General features: G+C 34.8%; 1 protein-coding gene across 6 annotated transcripts in view; it reads right to left on the bottom strand.

The window, feature by feature from the left end:
- The window catches only part of LOC125677683 (protein mono-ADP-ribosyltransferase PARP4-like), a 162,474-nt gene that overhangs the window by 7,028 nt on the left and 130,908 nt on the right, over positions 1-24,538 (bottom strand). The window lies entirely within an intron of this gene.

The following is a 24,538-nucleotide window of genomic DNA, read 5'->3' as shown; positions in this document are numbered from 1 at the left end:
AGTAACTAGTACTTATTGTAACGGGGACCGTTACAGATGTTCCCCAAACATTCCCCCATCTAGTAAGTGGTGACATTTATTTCAGTACAAGTTGTTTTGGCCATTGCAAACTGTGTAGCATGTGAATATATAACTATCTTATAACGTTCAGTCCATTTCATACTAGTTCAAATCAGTTATAAAGATCTGAGAGTTTTGTGCACATGCACGTTCGTGCATGCATGTGCATATAAATAATTCGATCATCTCGATACATTAGAAGTCTTACTATATGAGTACAAGAGAAGTTTCACAACTGTTCAATGAAAAACGAGAAATTAACGGCAACTCAAAACTAGAAAGACCGAAATCAATGCACGTGCATACACGTGCGCGTGAGTACCACACAGCAATTTTGTTGATGCTATTCAATAGACGTTTGAACAATATATTTACTATATGAATTTGGTATCGATTGCTTCACTCATAAGAAAGTTATTGGGATATCAAAATCGTCCAATCAGAATTTAGCTCATGTGCATGCACGTCCAGGGAAGTGATTTTGACACTATTAATAAATTGAGAGGCCCAAAACATACCTGCAACCTAATTTTCAAACCTATTCATTGCAATCTCAAAATGTTATATACCAATTCTTAAATTTAGATGTCAAAAATTACAATGCACGCGCATTCACGCGCACGCGATTTTGATAATGGAAAATTTGTTGACACCATTTCATAGACATTCATATCATAGATCCTCAGGGTAAATTTGAATTCATTTCAGTTTTTAATTCAATAGTTATGACCATTTTAGTACCCGAAAAATGAAAGAAAGATATGCACGTGCATACACGGGCACGTGAGTATGACTCGGCATCAATGTTAATGTCATTCAATAGACATTTGATAGATATACTTACAGTATAAATTTCATATTGTTTCAATCATTTATAAGAAAGTTATGGCGATTTGAAAATCGTCCAATCAGAATTTAGCACACGTGTATGCACGTGCTGGATGGTAATTATGACTGTACACTTTTGTTAAGAATATCAAGATACATATACAATACAAGTTTGAAAAGATTTTGTCAAAAAACAAAAAAGTTATGGTCATTGAAAGAATTGAACCTTCAAAAGACAGTGCACGTGCGTGCGCATGCACGTTTGCAATTTTTATTACACCAATCTGTAGATATATGGCATGTCTACCTATCCTGTAAATATCATTAAATTTCCTTAATTAGCAGGAATGTTATGAACGGTTTTATATTATCCAATCAAATTGAAGCACACGTGCATGCGCGTGCAGAATTGAAATTTTTACGATGCCAAACAGTTAAGGGTCGCAAGTTATATCTACGATATAAATAGGAAACGATTTCATTGAAAAATAAAAAAGTTAGACTGATTCCAAAGTTTGTAAACAAAAAATCCAATGCACGTGCATGCACATGCATGTATTTTCAGACAAAATGACATTCGTTCCGCACATCTACATATGCTATACTATCATCCTAAAAAGGTTTCATATTGATCCCTTGAGTAGTTTCTGAGAACACTCGTGGACAAAAAAGTCCCAAGAAGAAAGAAAGAATAATAATAATAACTAGACACGATCTCGTTGCAAGCAACGAGTAGGTCTTCCGTCCGATTTGTTGATGCACTCGGAGTTAAAAAAAAAAAAAAAGACAAATGAGTCCCAATTTAGTTTCCGACTTTAAGACACTTTAGATATAATCAATTTTTCATATCATAAGCTTCTGAAGCAAAGTTGCGGTGAAATTCGTTTGAAATTCGACTCTCCAGGCGAGCCATAAGGCCCGCGGGCCTATTTCTTGATGTCATTTGTTAGCCCTCTATAGACTCAACAACTTTAGTTCAAAATGTCTTTACAAAATATTTACCTGTAAAAAGTTATTGAGATCGACCAATATCGACAAAAAATCGACTCTACAGGCGAGCCATTAGGACCATAGGCCTATTTCTTGATATCAATCGATAGATCTCGATAAACTGAACAACCTTTGTTCAATATGTCCTTACAAAATATTTACCAGTTACAAGTTTTTGAAATCGACTGATATCGACAAAAATCGACTCTACAGGCGAGCCATGAGGCCCACAGACCCATTTTTTGATATTGATCGATAGGTTATGACACATTGAACAACTTTTGTTGAATAATGCTTTTCAAAAAATATGTCGTTTTAAAGATATGAGGCGTCAAATATTTACGATTTTGGCCCTTAAAATCTCTAATTACGTAACATATGACCTACTTTTTGATTTGATAAGATCAAGCTCGTTGAGATGAACATTTCCGCTTCTACAACTTCTTATAAAATATTAATAGTTTCTGAGATATTCTCAAAAACATTTGGACCCTTCTGAACCCCTAATTTAAAGGGCCAGCCCGTTTTGCTTGATATCGTAAGAAAGGCCTTGTCATTTTAAACATTTTTTGCTCAACAAGTATTTAGAAATTCTTTACCGTTCTCGAGTTATCTCTACAAGAAATATTTAGGAGCCAAACTGTAGCTCCCTAACGGGGCCACATAGGGAAAAAACGAAATGTACATATTGTTTAGATTATCATTCTGAACAACTTTTGTTCAATAATGCTTTCCAAATATTTGTCCTTTTCAAGATATGAGGCGTCAATTATTTATGATTTTGGCCCTTAAAATCCCTTATTACGTAACATATGACCTACTTTTTGATTTGATAAGAACAAGCTCGTTTAGATGAACATTTCCGCTTCAATGACTTATTACAAAATATTAATAGTTTCTGAGATATTCTCATAAACCTTTGGACCCTTCTGGGCCCCTAATTTAAAGGGTCAGCCCCTTTTGCTTGATATCGTAAGAAAGGTCATGACATTTCAAACATTTTTTGTTCAACAAGTATTTAGAAATTCTTTACCGTTCTCGAGTTATTTCTAGAAGTAATTTTTAGGGGCCAAACTGTAGCTCCCTAACGGGGCCACATAGGGTAAAAACGAAATATGCACATTGTTCAGATCATCATTCTGAACAACTTTTGTTCTTTATTGCTTTTCAAAATATTTGTCGTTTTCGAGATACAAGGGGTAAAAAATTTATGGTTTTGGCCCTTAAAATCCCTTATTACGTAACATATGACCTAAATTTTTATATGAATAGATTTGGATTGTTGAGATGAACATATTTTGTTCTTTGACTTATACCAAAATATTAACGATTTTTGAGATATTTGATCTAGACTTTGAGCCCTTATAGATCCCTAATTCAAGGGGCTAGCCCCTAAATCTTGATATTTTCGAAAAGATCTCGTAAATGTGCACAACTTTTGTTCTACATGTCTTAACAAAATATTTGCAAGAAAAAAGATATTGGAGATCAAAGGTCAAAAATCGCCGAAATCAGCGAAAAATTTTGGCATCCATTTTTTCAGGTCCAGGCGAGCTTTTAGGCAAATCGCCTCCGGTAAAATCGAATCCCCCACAAATCTTCTAAAATGTTTACTCTATCTTGTGTAGAAATTTCAAGACTCTAGCTTCAAAACTAACGGAGGAGATGTGTGGACAACAAGGCCCTTCAAAAAGTCACTAAAAGAGAGAGAACTCCTGACCGGAAGTGACGTCAAGCACGAAATTTTGCAAGCAAAGTCTCGTCACCAAAAGACATCTTTCCTGAAAATTTCGTGAAAATTGATCGAAAAATGGCTGAGAAAAACGCGTGTACTACCAAGGAAAATAATAATAACTAGACACGATCTCGTTGCGAGCAACGAGTAGGTCTTCCGTCCGATTTGTTGATGCACTCGGAGTTAAAAAAAAAAAAAAAAACACAAATGAGTCCCAATTTAGTTTCCGACTTTAAGACACTTTAGATATAATCAATTTTTCATATCATAAGCTTCTGAAGCAAAGTTGCGGTGAAATTCGTTTGAAATTCGACTCTCCAGGCGAGCCATAAGGCCCGCGGGCCTATTTCTTGATGTTATTTGTTAGCCCTCTATAGACTCAACAACTTTAGTTCTATATGTCTTTACAAAATATTTACCTGTAAAAAGTTATTGAGATCGACCGATATCGACAAAAAATCGACTCTACAGGCGAGCCATTAGGACCAGAGGCCTATTTCTTGATATCAATCGATAGATCTCGATAAACTGAACAACTTTTGTTCAATATGTCCTTACAAAATATTTACCAGTTACAAGTTTTTGAAATCGACTGATATCGACAAAAATCGACTCTACAGGCGAGCCATGAGGCCCACAGACCCATTTTTGATATTGATCGATAGGTTATGACACATTGAACAACTTTTGTTCAATAATGCTTTTCAAAAAATATGTCGTTTTAAAGATATGAGGCGTCAAATATTTACGATTTTGGCCCTTAAAATCTCTAATTACGTAACATATGACCTACTTTTTGATTTGATAAGATCAAGCTCGTTGAGATGAACATTTCCGCTTCTACAACTTCTTATAAAATATTAATAGTTTCTGAGATATTCTCAAAAACATTTGGACCCTTCTGAACCCCTAATTTAAAGGGCCAGCCCGTTTTGCTTGATATCGTAAGAAAGGCCTTGTCATTTTAAACATTTTTGGCTCAACAAGTATTTAGAAATTCTTTACCGTTCTCGAGTTATCGCTACAAGAAATATTTAGGGGCCAAACTGTAGCTCCCTAACGGGGCCACATAGGGAAAAAACGAAATGTACATATTGTTTAGATTATCATTCTGAACAACTTTTGTTCAATAATGCTTTTCAAAATATTTGTCGTTTTCAAGATATGAGGTGTCAATTATTTATGATTTTGGCCCTTAAAATCCCTTATTACGTAACATATGACCTACTTTTTGATTTGATAAGAACAAGCTCGTTTAGATGAACATTTCCGCTTCAATGACTTATTACAAAATATTAATAGTTTCTGAGATATTCTCATAAACCTTTGGACCCTTCTGGGCCCCTAATTTAAAGGGTCAGCCCCTTTTGCTTGATATCGTAAGAAAGGTCATGACATTTCAAACATTTTTTGTTCAACAAGTATTTAGAGATTCTTGACCGTTCTCGAGTTATTTCTAGAAGTAATTTTTAGGGACCAAACTGTAGCTCCCTAACGGGGCCACATAGGGTAAAAACGAAATATGCATATTGTTCAGATCATCATTCTGAACAACTTTTGTTCTTTATTGCTTTTCAAAATATTTGTCGTTTTCGAGATACAAGGGGTAAAAAATGTATGGTTTGGGCCCTTAAAATCCCTTATTACGTAACATATGACCTAAATTTTTATATGAATAGATTTGGATTGTTAAGATGAACATTTTTTGTTCTTTGACTTATACCAAAATATTAACGATTTTTGAGATATTTGATCTAGACTTTGAGCCCTTCTAGATCCCTAATTGAAGGGGCTAGCCCCTAAATCTTGATATTTTCGAAAAGATCTCGTAAATGTGCACAACTTTTGTTCTACATGTCTTAACAAAATATTTGCAAGAAAAAAGATATTGGAGATCAAAGGTCAAAAATCGCCGAAATCGGCGAAGAATTTTGGCATCCATTTTTTCAGGTCCAGGCGAGCGTTTAGGCAAATCGCCTCCGGTAAAATTGAATCCCCCACAAATCTTCTAAAATGTTTACTCTATCTTGTGTAGAAATTTCAAGACTCTAGCTTCAAAACTAACGGAGGAGATGCGTGGACAACAAGGCCCTTCAAAAAGTCACTAAAAGAGAGAGAACTCCTGACCGGAAGTGACGTCAAGCACGAAATTTTGCAAGCAAAGTCTCGTCACCAAAAGACATCTTTCCTGAAAATTTGGTGAAAATCGATCGAGAAATGGCTGAGAAAAACGCGTGTACTACCAAGGAAAATAATAATAATAATAATAATAATAATAATGAAGAAGAAGAACGCGAACAATAATAGTAAGGTCTTCCGCAGGAGACGGAAGACCTTAATAACTAGAAACTCATTACTAGTAATGAGTAGGTCTTCCGTTAGATCACTTCCGGTAAAGAGCTTTCTGTTCCTACGAAAACCATTTAAATATATCAGAAAATGTGCCTTAACAATGAATGAGAAATGTATTATCGAATTTTTTACTCATTTCTCGTAACTTCCGGTGATGACCGGAAGTACTTTTATGATGCGTTTTCCTATAAATGACAGCCACTCTTTACTGTCTATATTCCCTGAAAATTTCAAGTCTCTATCTGAAAGAGTTCTCAACAAAAAGAAGTAGACTAAAGAAAGAAAAAGTAGTAGGTTACTACCGACCGGAAGTCAATTTTGAAAAACAAAATGATCCAAACTCTAGAAGTTGATACTTTTATTATGACATGTGAAAATCATATGAAAGACTTCAAATATACGCGAGATTTATGGTGACAAAGAGATGAAAAGTAAAAAGGTATTTTATCAAGAAACCGGAAGTAGTTGTTTTGACTACCAACGGAGTCAATATTCTTTTGACACTTTCAAAGAGACTTAATAAACTAGTATAGGTTTCAATTTACAAGAAAAAGTTTGAAATTTGCGATTCTTTCAATCACTTCCGGTGACGACAGGAAGTGACGGTCGACATGTTCAACCCTCTACTGCACGACTGCAAACGGAGATTTATAATTCCTGAATAATTGATGAACCTATATTTTACCTTTTCCAAGAAAAATGCTGGACAAAATTCCTTTTGAGAAACAGAAAATCGGCCATATTTTCGGACCGGAAGTGAATTTTGTAAAAACAAAAATAATTATAGGAAGGTCCTTTCATAAGACATTATTCCTGAAAATTTCAAGAAAATCTATCCACCATCTCTGAGAAATCACTCGAAGAAATCGGAAAATCGACATTTTTCAAATACTTCCGGTATAGACCGGAAGTGACGGACGAAAAAATTGAATGTATGTGTACAATGGACTAATGCTAGTTGATCAACTCGACAAGTTTCAAGCGTCTATCTATATTCATTATTGAGAAACTGAAAAAACAAGGTTTCAATATGTCCACCCCATATCTCACGACCGGAAGTGAATTTTACAAAAATATTTAAATTTACACTAGACATTTATAATGTCTATAACATATGTAAAATTCAAATCACTAACTTGTTTTATGACCGAGATTTATGGCACTGAAAAATGAGAGAATGAATAGTTTTTCTTTCATATAACCGGAAGTTGGAGATTCAACTTCCGGTGGGGTCAATAGTTTTTGAGAATTAGAACGAGACCTAATAAACAGATATAGGTTTCAATTTGAAAGAAAAAAGTTTGAAATTTATGATTTATAAATCACTTCCGGTGACGACCGGAAGTGACGGCCGACATTCTTATCCCCCTACTGCACCTCTACAAAGTGAGATCTATTAACTCTGAAATTTTGGTGACTCTATCTTTTACCGTTTCTGAGAAAAACGATTGACAACGAAAACAGCTCATAAGCCGTATTTGCCGACCGGAAGTGAATTTTACAAAAATATTTGACGTTACTCTAGACATTTATAGTGACTATAATATATGTAAAACTCAACTCATCAACTAGTTTCATGACCGAGATTTATGGCACTGAAAAATGAGAGAATGAATAGTCTTTCTTTGATATAACCGGAAGTTGGAGATTCAACTTCCGGTGGGGTCAACATTTTTTGAGAATTAGAACGAGATATAGTAAACCAAAGTAGGTTTCAATTTAAAAGAAAAAAGTTTGAAATTGATGATTTATTTGATCACTTCCGGTGACGACCGGAAGTGACGGTGACAAAAAAAATTACGTGCATGCACCATAGAGAAAATAGATCTATCATCCCTGAAAGTTTCATTCGATTATCTTTAGTGGTTTTCAAGTTTACCCCCGGACAAAGTTTCTTTCAAAAACTGGAAAATCGGACGTATCTGACGAACGGAAGTGAATTTTGAAAAAATGAAAAAAATTCCTCGAGGTACCATCGTTCCCTATAATCTGTGAAAGTTTCAGGAAAATCCATCCAACGGTCTCGGAGACGAAAGGGGAAAAAAAATAATAATAATAACTAGATGCGATCTCGTTGCGAGCAACTAGTGGGTCTTCCGTCCAATTTTAGATGTGATGAGATAAGAATTTGACTGAGATTTTCGTTCATAAATAATGATACAAATATATTGTCTAAACGTACAATTTAGCTTCAGTAATGTTTTATAAATATTAATCATTTAAGTGTTATAAATTAAAGACTCTCTGCCCCTCTCGGCCACTAATTAAAGAGGTCAGCCTTTTTTCGAGAAAAAAGTTAATAATGTTATTTACTGCGATACAAATTCGACTGATCAGGCGAGTCATGTCGCCCGGAGGCCTATTATATATATATATATATATATCATTCTAGATATATCTCGCAAAACTGAACAAATTTTGCTCTACATGTCCTATCAAAATTTTCTTGAGAAAAAAGTTATTCATTGCAACATTTATCAAATTGTTAAGGCGAGTCATAAGGCCCGTGGGCCTTTTTCTTGATGTCTCATTAAAAGTTTCTTGACTAAAATGTTATAGATTGCAACAATAACCCAACTGTTCAGGTGAGCCATGAGACCCGCAGGCCTATTTCTTAACATCGTTAGTTAACGTTTGCGAAACTGAATAACTTTTGTTCTACATGTCTTGTCAAAAGTTTGTCGAGAAAAAAGTTATTAATGTTATTAATTGTGATACAAATTCCACTGTTCAGGCGAGCCATGACGCACGGAGGCCCTTTTTTATATCATTAGATAGAACTTGCAAAACTGAACAACTTTTATTCTACATGTTTTATCAAAGTTTCGTGAGGAAAAAGTTAATCATTGTAACAGAAATCCAATGGTTCAGGCGAGCCATGAGGCCCATTGGCCCATTCCTGGATACGGCACGAAAGACCTCAATAAACTGTACAACTTTTGATATATATGTCTAAACAAAATATTTACGAGTATAAAGTTATGCGACATTTATCAGACTGTTAAGACGAGTCATAAGGCCCGTGGGCCTTTCTCTTGATATCGTTCGAAAGATCTTGCAAAACTGAACAACTTTTGTTCCACATGTCTTATCAAAAGATTCTCGAGAAAAAAGTTAGTAATTGTGACACTAACAAACTGTTCAGGCGAGCCATGAGGTCCGTTCGCCTTTTTCGTGATGTTGTTGGAAAGATCTTGCAAAACTGAACAACTTTTGTTCTAGATGTCTTATTAAAAGTTTCTTGACAAAAATGTTATAGATTGCAACAATAATCCAACTGTTCAGGTGAGCCATGAGACCCGCAGGCCTATTTCTTAACATCGTTAGTTAACGCTTGCGAAACTGAACAACTTTTGTTCTACATGTCTTATCAAAAGTTTCTCTAGAAAAAAAGTTATTGATTGTGACACTAATCAAACTCTTCAGGCAAGCCATGAGGCCCGCTGGCCTTTTTCATAATGTTGTTCGAAAGATCTTGCAAATCTGAACAACTTTTGTTCTAGATGTCTTATCAAAAGTTTCTTGACAAAAGTATTATAGATTGCAACAATAACCCAACTGTTCAGGTGAGCCATGAGACCTGCAAGCCTATTTCTTAACATCGTTAGTTAACGCTTGCGAAACTGAACAACTTTTGTTCTACATGTCTTGTCAAAAGTTTCTCGAGGAAAAAGTTATTAATGTTATTAATTGCGATACAAATTCGACTGTTCAGGCGAGCCATGACGCCCGGAGGCCTATTTTTAGATATCATTAGATAGAACTTGCAAAACTGAACAACTTTTATTCTACATGTCTTATCAAAAATTTCGTGAGAAAAAAGTTAATCTTTGTAACAGAAATTCAATGGTTCAGGCGAGCCATGAGGCCCATGGGCCCATTTCTTGATATGGCACGAAAGATCTCAATAAACTGTACAACTTTTGTTATATATGTCTAAACAAAATATTTACGAGTAAAAAGTTATGATTCAAAACGTGGAAAAAAATTGGACACTTTTTAAAACTCCATTTTCAACCCCTACCGAGCTTCCATACTAGGCACATTCGGAAATTTTTAAAACCCAGGTGCACAACTACAACATGTCGTCTAACATCACTGAAAATTTCAGCACTCTAGCCTTTATCGTTTTTGAGTTTTTGTCTGGACAAAATGGTCATCTGAAAATCGATAAAAGGGGGATAACTTCCAACCGGAAGTGATTTTTTAAAAATTAAAACGGCGGTACAAACTTCAAATGGCAACGCATCAATCCTGAAAATTTGAAGCAAATCGATCCAGCCATCTCCGAGAAATCTTCTGCACAAAAATCGGTAAGGAGAAAAAAAAAGAATAATAATAATAACTAGACACGATCTCGTTGCGAGCAACGAGTAGGTCTTCCGTCCGATTTGTTGAGGCACTCGGAGAAAGAAAAAAGAAAAAGACAAATGAGTCCCAATTTAGTTTCCGACTTTAAGACACTTTAGATATAATCAATTTTTCATATCATAAGCTTCTGAAGCAAAGTTGCGGTGAAATTCGTTTGAAATTCGACTCTCCAGGCGAGCCATAAGGCCCGCGGGCCTATTTCTTGATGTCATTTGTTAGCCCTCTATAGACTCAACAACTTTAGTTCTATATGTCTTTACAAAATATTTACCTGTAAAAAGTTATTGAGATCGACCGATATCGACAAAAAATCGACTCTACAGGCGAGCCATTAGGACCATAGGCCTATTTCTTGATATCAATCGATAGATCTCGATAAACTGAACAACTTTTGTTCAATATGTCCTTACAAAATATTTACCAGTTACAAGTTTTTGAAATCGACTGATATCGACAAAAATCGACTCTACAGGCGAGCCATGAGGCCCACAGACCCATTTTTTGATATTGATCGATAGGTTATGACACATTGAACAACTTTTGTTCAATAATGCTTTTCAAAAAATATGTCGTTTTAAAGATATGAGGCGTCAAATATTTACGATTTTGACCCTTAAAATCTCTAATTACGTAACATATGACCTACTTTTTGATTTGATAAGATCAAGCTCGTTGAGATGAACATTTCCGCTTCTACAACTTATTATAAAATATTAATAGTTTCTGAGATATTCTCAAAAATATTTGGACCCTTCTGAACCCCTAATTTAAAGGGCCAGCCCGTTTTGCTTGATATCGTAAGAAAGGCCTTGTCATTTTAAACATTTTTTGCTCAACAAGTATTTAGAAATTCTTTACCGTTCTCGAGTTATCTCTACAAGAAATATTTAGGGGCCAAACTGTAGCTCCCTAACGGGGCCACATAGGGAAAAAACGAAATGTACATATTGTTTAGATTATCATTCTGAACAACTTTTGTTCAATAATGCTTTTCAAATATTTGTCGTTTTCAAGATATGAGGCGTCAATTATTTATGATTTTGGCCCTTAAAATCCCTTATTACGTAACATATGACCTACTTTTTGATTTGATAAGAACAAGCTCGTTTAGATGAACATTTCCGCTTCAATGACTTATTACAAAATATTAATAGTTTCTGAGATATTCTCATAAACCTTTGGACCCTTCTGGGCCCCTAATTTAAAGGGTCAGCCCCTTTTGCTTGATATCGTAAGAAAGGTCATGACATTTCAAACATTTTTTGTTCAACAAGTATTTAGAAATTCTTTACCGTTCTCGAGTTATTTCTAGAAGTAATTTTTAGGGGCCAAACTGTAGCTCCCTAACGGGGCCACATAGGGTAAAAACGAAATATGCATATTGTTCAGATCATCATTCTGAACAACTTTTGTTCTTTATTGCTTTTCAAAATATTTGTCGTTTTCGAGATACAAGGGGTAAAAAATGTATGGTTTTGGCCCTTAAAATCCCTTATTACGTAACATATGACCAAAATTTTTATATGAATAGATTTGGATTGTTGAGATGAACATTTTTTGTTCTTTGACATATACCAAAATATTAACGATTTTTGAGATATTTGATCTAGACTTTGAGCCCTTCTAGATCCCTAATTCAAGGGGCTAGCCCCTAAATCTTGATATTTTCGAAAAGATCTCGTAAATGTGCACAACTTTTGTTCTACATGTCTTAACAAAATATTTGCAAGAAAAAAGATATTGGAGATCAAAGGTCAAAAATCGCCGAAATCAGCGAAAAATTTTGGCATCCATTTTTTCAGGTCCTGGCGAGCTTTTAGGCAAATCGCCTCCGGTAAAATCGAATCCCCCACAAATCTTCTAAAATGTTTACTCTATCTTGTGTAGAAATTTCAAGACTCTAGCTTCAAAACTAACGGAGGAGATGTGTGGACAACAAGGCCCTTCAAAAAGTCACTAAAAGAGAGATAACTCCTGACCGGAAGTGACGTCAAGCACGAAATTTTGCAAGCAAAGTCTCGTCACCAAAAGACATCTTTCCCTAAAATTTCGTGAAAATCGATCGAGAAATGGCTGAGAAAAACGCGTGTACTACCAAGGAAAATAATAATAATAATAATAATAAAAATAATAATAATAATGAAGAAGAAGAACGCGAACAATAATAGTAAGGTCTTCCGCAGGAGACGGAAGACCTTAACTAGATGCGATCTCGTTGCGAGCAACGAGTGGGTCTTCCGTCCAATTTTAGATGTAATGAGATAAGAATTTGACTGAGATTTTCGTTCATAAATAATGATACAAATATATTGTCTAAACGTACAATTTAGCTTCAGTAATGTTTTACAAATATTAATCATTTAAGTGTTATAAATTAAAGACTCTCTGCCCCTCTCGGCCACTAATTAAAGAGGTCAGCCTTTTTTCGAGAAAAAAGTTAATAATGTTATTTACTGCGATACAAATTCGACTGATCAGGTGAGTCATGTCGCCCGGAGGCCTATTTTTTTTAAATTATATATATCATTCTAAATATATCTTGCAAAACTGAGCAAATTTTGCTCTACATGTCCTATCAAAATTTTCTTGCGAGAAAAGTTATTGATTGCGACATTTATCACATTGTTAAGGCGAGTCATAAGGCCCGTGGGCCTTTTTCTTGATGTCTCATTAAAAGTTTCTTGACTAAAATGTTATAGATTGCAACAATAACCCAACTGTTCAGGTGAGCCATGAGACCCATTGGCCCATTTCTGGATACGACACGAAAGACCTCAATAAACTGTACAACTTGTGTTATATATCTCTAAACAAAATATTTACGAGTATAAAGTTATGCGACATTTAACAGACTGTTAAGGCGAGTCATAAGGCTCGTGGGCCTTTTTCTTGATATCGTTTGAAAGATCTTGCAAAATTGAACAACTTTTGTTCCACATGTCTTATCAAAAGATTCTCGAGAAAAAAGTTAGTAATTGTGACACTAACAAACTGTTCAGGCGAGCCATGAGTTCCGTTGGCCTTTTTCATGATGTTGTTGGAAAGATCTTGCAAAACTGAACAACTTTTATTCTACATGTCTTATCAAAAGTTTCGTGAGAAAAAAGTTAATCATTGTAACAGAAATTCAATGATTCAGGCGAGTCATGAGCCCATTGGCCCATTTCTGGATACGGCACGAAAGACCTCAATAAACTGTACAACTTTTGTTATATATCTCTAAACAAAATATTTATGAGTATAAAGTTATGCGACATTTATCAGACTGTTAAGGCGAGTCATAAGGCCCGTGGGCCTTTTTCTTGATATCGTTCGAAAGATCTTGCAAAACTGAACATCTTTTGTTCCACAATTGTCTTATCAAAAGATTCTCGAGAAAAAAGTTAGTAATTGTGACACTAACAAACTGTTCAGGCGAGCCATGAGGTCCGTTCGCCTTTTTCATGATGTTGTTGGAAAGATCTTGCAAAACTGAACAACTTTTGTTCTAGATGTCTTATTAAAAGTTTCTTGACAAAAATGTTATAGATTGCAACAATAATCCAACTGTTCAGGTGAGCCATGAGACCCGCAGGCCTATTTCTTAACATCGTTAGTTAACGCTTGCGAAACTGAACAACTTTTGTTCTACATGTCTTATCAAAAGTTTCTCCAGAAAAAAGTTATTGATTGTGACACTAATCAAACTCTTCAGGCGAGCTATGAGGCCCGTTGGCCTTTTTCATAATGTTGTTCGATAGATCTTGCAAATCTGAACAACTTTTGTTATAGATGTTTTATTAAAAGTTTCTTGACAAAAATGTTATAGATTGCAACAATAACCCAACTGTTCAGGTGAGCCATGAGACCCGGAGGCCTATTTCTTAACATCGTTAGTTAACGCTTGCGAAACTGAACAACTTTTGTTCTACATGTCTTGTCAAAAGTTTCTCGAGGAAAAAGTTATTAATGTTATTAATTGCGATACAAATTCGACTGTTCAGGCGAGCCATGACGCCCGGAGGCCTATTTTTAGATATCATTAGATAGAACTTGCAAAACTGAACAACTTTTATTCTACATGTCTTATCAAAAGTTTCGTGAGAAAAAAGTTAATCATTGTAACAGAAATTCAATGGTTCAGGCGAGCCATGAGGCCCATGGGACCATTTCTTGATATGGCACGAAAGATCTCAATAAACTGTACAACTTTTGTTATATATGTCTAAACAAAATATTTACGAGTAAAAAGTTATGATTCAAAACGTGAGAAAAAATTGGACACTTTTTAAAACTCCATTTTCGACCCCTACCGAGCTTCCATACTAGGCACTTCCGGAAATTTTTAAAACCCAGGTGCACAACTACAACATGTCGTCTAACATCACTGAAAATTTCAGCACTCTAGCTTTTATCGTTTTTGAGTTTTTGTCTGGACAAAATGGTCATCTGAAAATCGATAAAAGGGGGATAACTTCCAAACGGAAGTGATTTTTCAAAAATTGAAACGGCGGTATAAACTTCACATGGCAACGCATCAATCCTGAAAATTTGAAGCAAATCGATCCAGCCATCTCCGAGAAATCTTCTGCACAAAAATCGGTAAGGAGAAAAAAAAAGAAGAATAATAACTAGATTCGATCTCGTTGCGAGCAACGAGTGGGTCTTCCGTCCAAATTTAGATGTGATTAGATAAGAATTTGACTGACATTTTCGTTCATAAATAATGATACAAATATATTGTGTACACGTACAATTTAGCTTTGGTAATGTTTTACAAATATTGATCATTTAAATGTTATAAATTAAAGACTCTCTCTACCTCTCGGCAACTAATTAAAGGGGTCAGCTTTTTTTCGAGAAAAAAGTTAATAATCTTATTTACTGCGATACAGATTCGACTGATCAGGCGAGTCATGCCGCCCGGAGGCCTATTTTTTTAAAAATATTATTCTAGATATATCTCGCAAAATTGAACAAATTTTTATCTACATGTCCTATGGAAATTTTCTTAAGAAAAAAGTTATTGATTGTGACATTTATCAGACTGTTAAGGCGAGTCATAAGGCCCGTGGGCCTTTTTCTTGATATCGTTTGAAAGATCTTGCAAACCTGAACAACTTTTGGTCTACATGTTTTATCAAAAGTTTCTCCAGAAAAAAGCTATTGATTGTGACACTAATCAAACTCTTCAGGCGAGCCATGAGGCCTGTTCGCCTTTTTCATGATGTTGTTTGAAACATTTTGCAAAACTGAACAACTTTTGCTCTAGATGTCTCATTAAAAGTTTCTTGACTAAAATGTTATAGATTACAACAATAACCCAACTGTTCAGGTGAGCCATGAGACCCGCAGGCCTTATTCTTAACATCGTTAGTAACGCTTGCGAATCTGAACAACTTTTGTTCTACATGTCTTATCAAAAGTTTCTCGAGAAAAAAGTTATTAATGTTATTGTGATACAAATTCAACTGTTCAGGCGAGCCATGACGCCCGCAGGCCTATTTTTGATATCATTAGATAGATCTTGCAAAACTGAACAACTTTTATTCTACATGTTTTATCAGAGTTTCGTGAGGAAAAAGTTAATCATTGTAACAGAAACTCAATGGTTCAGGCGATCCATGAGGCCCATGGGCCCATTTCTTGATACGGCACGAAAGATCTCAATAAACTGTACAACTTTTGTTATATATGTCTAAACAAAATATTTACGAGTATAACGTTATGCGACATTTATCACTGTTAAGGTGAGTCATGAGGCCCGTGGGCCTTTTTCTTGATATCGTTTGAAAGATCTTGCAAAACTGAACACCTTTTGTTCTACATGTCTTATCAAAAGATTCTCGAGAAAAAAGTTAGTAATTGTGACACTGATGAAACTGTTCAGGCGAGCCATGAGGCCCGTTGGCCTTTTTCATGATGTTTTTCGAAAGATCTTGCAAAACTCAACAACTTTTGTTCAAGATGTCTTATTAAAAGTTTCTTGACAAAAATGTTATAAATTGCAACAATAACCCAACTGTTCAGGTGAGCCATGAGACCCGCAGGCCTATTTATTAACATCGTTAGTTAACCCTTGCGAAACTGAACAACTTTTGTTCTACATGTCTTGTCAAAAGTTTCTCGAGAAAAAAGTTATTAATGTTAATATTTGTGATACAAATTCGACTGTTCAGGCGAGCCATGACGCCCTGAGGCCTATTTTTTGATATCATTAGATAGATCTTGCAAACCTGAACAACTTTTATTCTACATGTCTTATCAAAAGTTTCGTGAGAAAAAAGTTAATCATTGTAACAGAAACTCAATGGTTCAGGCGAGCCATGAGGCCTATGGGCCCATTTCTTGATATGACACGAAAGATCTCAATAAACTGTACAACTTTTGTTATATATGTCTAAGCAAAATATTTACGAGTAAAAAGTTATGATTTAAAACGTGGAGAAAAATGAGACACTTTTTTAAACTCCATTTTCGACCCCTACCGAGCTTCCATACTAGGCACTTCCGGAAATTTTTAAAACCCAGGTGCACAACTACAACATGTCGTCTAACATCACTGAAAATTTCAGCACTCTAGCTTTTATCGTTTTTGAGTTTTTGTCTGGACAAAATGGTCATCTGAAAATCGATAAAAGGGGGATAACTTCCAACTGGAAGTGATTTTTCAAAAATTGAAACGGCGGTACAAACTTCAAATGGCAACGCATCAATCCTGAAAATTTGAAGCAAATTGATCCATCCATCTCCGAGAAATCTTCTGCACAAAAATCGGTAAGGAGAAAAAAAAAGAATAATAATAATAAGAAGAAGAAGAAAAGTGAAAAATCAACAATAGAATAATAGAAGGGTGTTCCGCTGAAGACGGAAGACCCTAATAACTAGAAACTCATTACTAGTAATGAGTAGGTCTTCCGTTAGACCACTTCCGGTAAAGAGCTTTCTGTTCCTACGAAAACCATTTAAATATATCAGAAAATGTGCCTTAACAATGAATGAGAAATGTATTATCGAATTTTTTACTCATTTCTCGTAACTTCCGGTGATGACCGGAAGTACTTTTATGATGCGTTTTCCTATAAATGACAGCCACTCTTTACTGTCTATATTCCCTGAAAATTTCACGTCTTTATCTGAAAGAGTTCTCAACAAAAAGAAGTAGACTAAAGAAAGAAAAAGTAGTAGGTTATTACCGACCGGAAGTCAATTTTGAAAAACAAAATGATCCAAACTCTAGAAGTTGATACTTTTATTATGACATGTGAAAATCATATGAAAGACTTCAAATATGAGCGAGATTTATGGTGACAAAGAGATGAAAAGTAAAAAGGTATTTTATCAAGAAACCGGAAGTAGTTGTTTTGACTACCAACGGAGTCAATATTCTTTTGACACTTTCAAAGAGACTTAATAAACTAGTATAGGTTTCAATTTACAAGAAAAAGTTTGAAATTTGCGATTCTTTCTATCACTTCCGGTGACGACAGGAAGTGACGGTCGACATGTTGAACCCTCTACTGCACGACTGCAAACGGAGATTTATAATTCCTGAATAATTGATGAACCTATATTTTACCTTTTCCAAGAAAAATGCTGGACAAAATTCCTTTTGAGAGACAGAATATCGGCCATATTTTTCGACCGGAAGTGAATTTTGTAAAAACAAAAATAATTATAGCAAGGTCATTTCATAAGACATTATTCCTGAAAATTTCAAGAAAATATATCCAGCCATCTCTGAGAAATCACTCGAAGAAATTGGAAAATCGACATTTTTTAAAACACTTCCGGTATAGACCGGAAGTGACGGACGAAAAAATTGAATGTATGTGTACAATGGACTAATGTTAGTTAATCAACTCGACAAGTTTCAAGCGTCTATCTATATTCATTATTGAGAAACTGAAAAAACAAGGCTTCAATATATCCACCCCATATCTCATGACCGGAAGTAAATTTTACAAAAATATTTAAGTATACTTTAAACATGTATAGTGTCTATAACATATGTAAAATTCAAATCATTAACCGGAAGTGACGGCCGACATTCTTAACCCCCTACTGCACGCCTACAAAGTAAGATCTATTAACTCTGAAAATTTGATGACTGTATCTTTAACCGTTTCTGAGAAAAACGCTGTACAACGAAAACAGCTAATAAGCCGTATTTGCCGACCGGAAGTGAATTTTACAAAAATATTTAGAGTTACTCTAGACATTTATAGTGACTATAATTTACGTAAAACTCAACTCATTAACTGGTTTCATGACCAAGATTTATGGCACTGAAAAATGAGAGAATTAATAGTCTTTCTTTGATATAACCGGAAGTTGGAGATTCAACTTCCGGTGGGATCAACATTTTTTGAGAATTAGAATTAGACCTAGTAAAACGATATAGGTTTCAATTTGAAAGAAAAAAGTTTGAAATTGATGATTTATTTAATCACTTCCGGTGACGACCGGAAGTGACGGCGACAAAAAATATTATGTGCATGCACCATAGAGAAGATTGATCTGTCATCCCTGAAAGTTTCATTCGATTATCTTTTGTGGTTTTCAAGTTTACCCCCGGACAAAGTTTCTTTCAAAAACCGGAAAATCGGACGTATCTGTCGAACGGAAGTGAATTTTCGAAAAATGAAAAAAATACCTCGAGGTACCATCGTTGTCTATAACCTGTGAAAGTTTCAGGAAAATCCATCCAACGGTTTAGGAGACGAAAGGGGGAAAAAAATAATAATAATAATAACTAGAAACTCATTACTAGTAATGAGTAGGTCTTCCGTTAGATCACTTCCGGTAAAGAGCTTTCTGTTCCTACGAAAACCATTTAAATATATCAGAAAATGTGCCTTAACAATGAATGAGAAATGTATTATCGAATTTTTTACTCATTTCTCGTAACTTCCGGTGATGACCGGAAGTACTTTTATGATGCGTTTTCCTATAAATGACAGCCACTCTTTACTGTCTATATTCCCTGAAAATTTCATGTCTCTATCTGAAAGAGTTCTCAACAAAAAGAAGTAGACTAAAGAAAGAAAAAGTAGTAGGTTACTACCGACCGGAAATCAATTTTGAAAAACAAAATGATCCAAACTCTAGAAGTTGATACTTTTATTATGACATGTGAAAATCATATGAAAGACTTCAAATATACGCGAGATTTATGGTGACAAAGAGATGAAAAGTAAAAAGGTATTTTATCAAGAAACCGGAAGTAGTTGTTTTGACTACCAACGGAGTCAATATTCTTTTGACACTTTCAAAGAGACTTAATAAACTAGTATAGGTTTCAATTTACAAGAAAAAGTTTGAAATTTGCGATTCTTTCAATCACTTCCGGTGACGACAGGAAGTGACGGTCGACATGTTCAACCCTCTACTGCACGACTGCAAACGGAGATTTATAATTCCTGAATAATTGATAAACCTATATTTTACCTTTTCCAAGAAAAATGCTGGACAAAATTCCTTTTGAGAAACAGAAAATCGGCCATATTTTCCGACCGGAAGTGAATTTTGTAAAAACAAAAATAGTTATAGGAAGGTCCTTTCATAAGACATTATTCCTGAAAATTTCAAGAAAATCTATCCACCAACTCTGAGAAATCACTCGAAGAAATCGGAAAATCGACATTTTTCAAATACTTCCGGTATAGACCGGAAGTGACGGACGAAAAAATTGAATGTATGTGTACAATGGACTAATGTTAGTTGATCAACTCTACAAGTTTCAAGCGTCTATCTATATTCATTATTGAGAAATTGAAAAAACAAGGTTTGAATATGTCCACCCCATATCTCACGACCGGAAGTGAATTTTACAAAACTATTCAAATTTACACTAGACATTTATAGTGTCTATAACATATGTAAAATTCAAATCATTAACTTGTTTTATGACCGAGATTTATGGCACTGAAAAATGAGAGAATGAATAGTTTTTCTTCCATATAACTGGAAGTTGGAGATTCAACTTCCGGTGGGGTCAATAGTTTTTGAGAATTAAAACGAGACCTAATAAACCGATATAGGTTTCAATTTGAAAGAAAAAAGTTTGAAATTTATGATTTATTAATCACTTCCGGTGACGACCGGAAGTGACGGCCGACATTCTTACCCCCCTACTGCACCCCTACAAAGTGAGATCTATTAACTCTGAAATTTTGGTGACTCTATCTTTTACCGTTTCTGAGAAAAATGATTGACAACGAAAACAGCTCATAAGCCGTATTTGCCGACCGGAAGTGAATTTTACAAAAATATTTGACGTTACTCTAGACATTTATAGTGACAATAATATATGTAAAACTCAACTCATTAACTAGTTTCATGACCGAGATTTATGGCACTGAAAAATGAGAGAATGAATAGTCTTTCTTTGATATAACCGGAAGTTGGAGATTCAACTTCCGGTGGGGTCAACATTTTTTGAGAATTAGAACGAGATATAGTAAACCAAAGTAGGTTTCAATTTGAAAGAAAAAAGTTTGAAATTGATGATTTATTTGATCACTTCCGGTGACGACCGGAAGTGACGGTGACAAAAAATATTACGTGCATGCACTATAGAGAAAATAGATCTATCATCCCTGAAAGTTTCATTCGATTATCTTTTGGTTTTCAAGTTTACCCCCGACAAAGTTTCTTTCAAAAACCGGAAAATCGGACGTATCTGACGAACGGAAGTGAATTTTGAAAAAATGAAAAAAATGCCTCGAGGTACCATCGCTCCCTATAACCTGTGAAAGTTTCAGGAAAATCCATCCAACGGTCTCGGAGACGAAAGGGAAAATAATAATAATAATAATAAACAGTAGAATCACTAGAAGGTCTTCCGTTGGTAACGGAAGACCTTAATAAACAGTAGAATCACTAGAAGGTCTTCCGTTGGAAACGGAAGACCTTAATAATAATAAACAGTAGAATCACTAGAAAGTCTTCCGTTGGAGACGGAAGACCTTAATAATAATAAGAAAAGTGAAAAATCAACAATAGAATAATAGAAGGGTCTTCCGCTGAAGACGGAAGACCCTAATAATAAGAAAGGTGAAAAATCAACAATAGAATAATAGAAGGGTCTTCCGCTGAAGACGGAAGACCCTAATAATAATAATAACTAGACACTCATTACTAGTAATGAGTAGGTCTTCCGTTTGTTCACTTCCGGTAAAGAGTTTTCTGATCCTACGAAAACCATTCAAATATATCAGAGAGTGTACTTGAACAATAAGTGAGAAATGTATTATCGAATTTTTTACTCATTTCTTGTAACTTCTGGTGACGACCGGAAGTACTATTCAGATGTGTTTTCCTATAAATGACAGCGACTCTTTACTGTCTCTATTCCCTGAAAATTTCACGTCTCTATCTGAAAGAGTTCTCAACAAAAAGAAGCACATTGTAAACTAAAGAAAGAAAAAGTAGTTGGTAACTACTGACCGGAAGTCAATTTAGAAAAACAAAATAGTCAAAACTCTAGAAGTTGATACTGTTCTTAAGACATGTGAGAATCATATGAAAGACTTCAAATATAAGCGAGATTTATGGGGACAAAGAGACGAAAAGTAAAAAAGTATTTTATCAAGAAACCGGGAGTAGTCGTTTTGACTACCGACGGGGTCAATATTCTTTTGACACTTTGAAAGAGACTTAATAAACAAGTATAGGTTTCAATTTAAAAGAATTTTTTTGAAATTTACGATTATTTCAATCACTTCCGGTGACGACAGGAAGTGACGGTCGAAATGTTCAACCCCCTACAGCACGGTTACAAACGGAGATTGATGATCCCTGAATATTTGATGAACCTATATTTTACCTTTTCTAAGAAAAATGCTGGACAAAATTCCTTTTTGAGAAACAGAAAATCGGCCATATTTTCCGACCGGAAGTGAATTTTGTAAAAACAAAAATAATTATAGCAAGGTCATTTCATAAGACATTATTCCTAAAAATTTCAAGAAAATATGTCCAGCCATCTCTGAGAAATCACTCGAAGAAATCGGAAAATCGACATTTTTTAAATTACTTCCGGTATAGACCCGAGGTGACGGACAAAAAAATTGAATGTATGTGTACAATGGACTGATGTTAGTTGATCAATTCTACAAGTTTCAAGCGTCTATCTGTATTCATTATTGAGAAACTGAAAAAACAAGGTTTGAATATGTCCACCCCATATCTCACGACCGGAAGTGAATTTTACAAAAATATTTAAACATACTCTAAGACATTTATAGTGTCTATAACATATGTAAAATTCAAATCATTGACTTGTTTTATGACCGAGATTTATGGCACTGAAAAATGAGAGAATGAATAGTCTTTCTTTGATATAACCGGAAGTTGGAGATTCAACTTCCGGTGGGGTCAATAGCTTTTGAGAATTAGAACGAGACCTAATAAACCGATATAGGTTTCAATTTCAAAGAAAAAAGTTTGGAATTTTTTATTCATTTAATCACTTCCGGTGACGACCGGAAGTGACGCCCGACATTCTTAGCCCCCTATTGCACGCCTACAAAGTGAGATCTATTAACTCTAAAAATTTGGTGACTCTATCTTTTACCGTTTCTGAGAAAAACGCTGGACAACGAAAACAGTTAATAAGCCGTATTTGCCTACCGGAAGTGAATTTTACAAAAATATTTGACGTTACTCTAGACATTTATAGTGACTATAATATATGTAAAACTCAACTCATTAACTAGTTTCACGAGCGAGATTTATGGCACTGAAAAATGAGAGAATGAAGAGTCTTTCTTTGCTATAAACGGAAGTTGGAGATTCAACTTCCGGTGGGGTCAACATTTTTTGAGAATTAGAACGAGATATAGTAAACCGAAATAGGTTTCAATTTGAAAGAAAAAAGTTTGAAATTGATGATTCATTTAATCACTTCCGGTGACGACCGGAAGTGACGGCGAGAAAAAATATTACGTGCATGCACCAAAGAGAAAATAGATCTATCATCCCTGAAAGTTTCATTCGATTATCTTTAGTGGTTTTCAAGTTTACCCCCGGACAAAGTTGCTGACAAAAACCGGAAAATCGGACGAATCTCACGAACGGAAGTGAATTTTGAAAAAATGAAAAAATTGCCTCGAGGTACACTCGTTCTCTTCAATCTGTGAAAGTTTCAGGAAAATCCTTCCAACGGTCTCAGAGACGAAAGGGAAAAAAAAAATAACTAGAAACTCATTACTAGTAATGAGTAGGTCTTCCGTTTGTTCACTTCCGGTAGAGTTTTCTGATCCTACAAAAACCATTCTAATATATCAGAGAATGTACTTTAACAATAAATGAGAAGTGTATTATCGAATTTTTTACTCATTTCTTATAACTTCCGGTGACGACCGGAAGTACTATTCAGATGTGTTTTCCTGTAAATGACAGCGACTCTTTACTGTCTATATTCCCTGAAAATTTCACGTCTCTATCTGAAAGAGTTCTCAACAAAAAGAAGTAGACTAAAGAAAGAGAAAGTAGTAGGTTACTACCGACCGGAAGTCAATTTTGAAAAACAAAATCATCAAAACTCTAGAAGTTGATACTTTTTATTAAGACATGTGAAAATCATATGAAAGACTTCAAATATAAGCGAGATTTATGGGGAGAAAGAGACAAAAAGAAAAAAGGTATTTTATGAAGAAACCGGAAGTAGTTGTTTTGACTACCGACAGACTCAATATTCTTTTGACACTTTGAAAGAGAGTTAATAAACTAGTATAGGTTTCAATTTGAAAGAAAAAGTTTGAAATTTGCGATTTCTTCAATCACTTCCGGTGACGACAGGAAGTGACGGTTCAACCCCCTACTGCACGCTTATAAACGGAGATTGATTATCCCTGAATATTTGATGAACCTATATTTTACCTTTTCCAAGAAAAATGCTGGACAAAATTCCTTTTGAGAGACAGAATATCGGCCATATTTTTCGACCGGAAGTGAATTTTGTAAAAACAAAAATAATTATAGCAAGGTCATTTCATAAGACATTATTCCTAAAAATTTCAAAAAAATATATCCAGCCATCTCTGAGAAATCACTCGAAGAAATCGGAAAATCGACATTTTTTAAAACACTTCCGGTATAGACCGGAAGTGACGGACAAAAAAATTGAATGTATGTGTACAATGGACTAATGTTAGTTAATCAACTCGACAAGTTTCAAGCGTCTATCTATATTCATTATTGAGAAACTGAAAAAAC

Source organism: Ostrea edulis, chromosome 3, assembly GCF_947568905.1.
Source record: "Ostrea edulis chromosome 3, xbOstEdul1.1, whole genome shotgun sequence".
Classification (NCBI taxonomy): Eukaryota; Metazoa; Mollusca; class Bivalvia; order Ostreida; family Ostreidae; genus Ostrea; species Ostrea edulis.
The sequence above is the reverse complement of the archived record's forward strand: the minus strand, read 5'-3'. Positions and strand labels throughout refer to the sequence as shown.